The sequence below is a fragment of the Theropithecus gelada genome, chromosome 20 (genome assembly GCF_003255815.1).
Source record: "Theropithecus gelada isolate Dixy chromosome 20, Tgel_1.0, whole genome shotgun sequence".
Taxonomy (NCBI): Eukaryota; Metazoa; Chordata; class Mammalia; order Primates; family Cercopithecidae; genus Theropithecus; species Theropithecus gelada.
The window spans coordinates 69,837,089-69,838,398 of record NC_037688.1 but is presented as its reverse complement, the minus strand read 5'-3'; the positions used below and the strand labels follow the sequence as shown (position 1 = coordinate 69,838,398).

Below are 1,310 nucleotides of genomic sequence, written 5' to 3'. Positions count from 1 at the left end.
GGTTGCAGTGAGCTGAGATCGCACCACTGCACTGCAGCCTGGGTGACAGAGCAAGACTCTGTTTCAAAAAAAAAAAAAGGTAAAAAAATAAACAGAGGGCATTTTAAAACGCTGATTTCTGGGTCTTTCCCAGAAATTCTGATTTGGAAGGATAGAGTCCAGGAATCGTCATTTAGCAAGCACTCCAGGTGATTCTGATGGATAATCACACTTTGAAAATCACAGAATTAGGGCATCCTCCTGGGCCACAACTTCATAATGAAGAAAGGTGGCTAATTGTTGTGTGCCTTCTATGAGCCATACCCCTTGGCTATGTTATCTACTTACCTCATTTAATCCCCAGAACAAGAGGTCCCCAAAAAGAATGAGATATCTCCTTTTAGAGGAGTGAAGCGCCTGCTGCTGAAATTTGGGGGCAAATAACTGGAGTAGGCCTGCTGGGAACAGGACTTGTCAAAAGAACTATGTCTAGAAGGCTATGGTCCAAGGCCATTTTTGCCGGCTATAAGTGGGGTCTCCGGAATTAAAGGGAGAACACGGCTCTTCTTAAAATCAAAAGTGTTTATGCCGTAGATGAAACAGAATTCTATTTGGGCAAGAGATACGCTTATGTATACAAAGCAAAGAACAACACAGTGACTCCTGGCGGCAAACCAAACAAAACCAGAGTAATCTGGGGAAAGGTAACTCAGGCCCACGGAAACAGTGGCATGGTACGTGCCAAATTCTGATGCAATCTTCCTCCTAAGGCTATTGGACACAGAATCCGAGTGATGCTGTACCCCCTCAAGGATTTAAACTAATGAAAAGTCAATAAATAAACGTGGATTTGTGCTTTTGTTAGAAAAAAAAAGGTATCTCCCTTTAGATTTGCACAGTGATTTTGGATCAAAGTACAGCAGCAATTCTATTCTTAACATGGGCAGATGGAGGCAAGAAATAAAAGAAATAAAAGAATTCACCAAGTCTTCTTTGATTTTCATTTCCAGATGTTAATAATTCCAAGGGTAAATGTAGCTAGGAGAACTTAATTAATTTCTTAAATAAAACCTACTTGTCTTATACATGTGAGCAAGAGAAGGTAATGTAGGTTTCAATAAACAGAATCATTAGCAGGTTACAGAGTCTGAGTAGTAAATACTATAGTTCAAGTTGTGAGAAACTGTCATTACATTACCCTGGTTGGAATCATCCTGTTTTGTGAAAATGTGGAGCTAGACCTTTCCACAGCTGGTCTCGGATCAATGATCTTTGTACTTTTTGTTTCTGGTTTCAGCTTATGAGAATAATTGCCTGTGGCTGGATGCAGT

At 40.3% G+C, this 1,310-nt stretch overlaps 1 pseudogene; it reads left to right on the top strand.

Annotated features, from left to right (window-relative positions):
* The first annotated feature begins 464 nt into the window (after nt 1–464).
* On the top strand, nt 465–803 carry LOC112613896 (annotated as a pseudogene).
* The last annotated feature ends 507 nt before the right edge of the window (nt 804–1,310 follow it).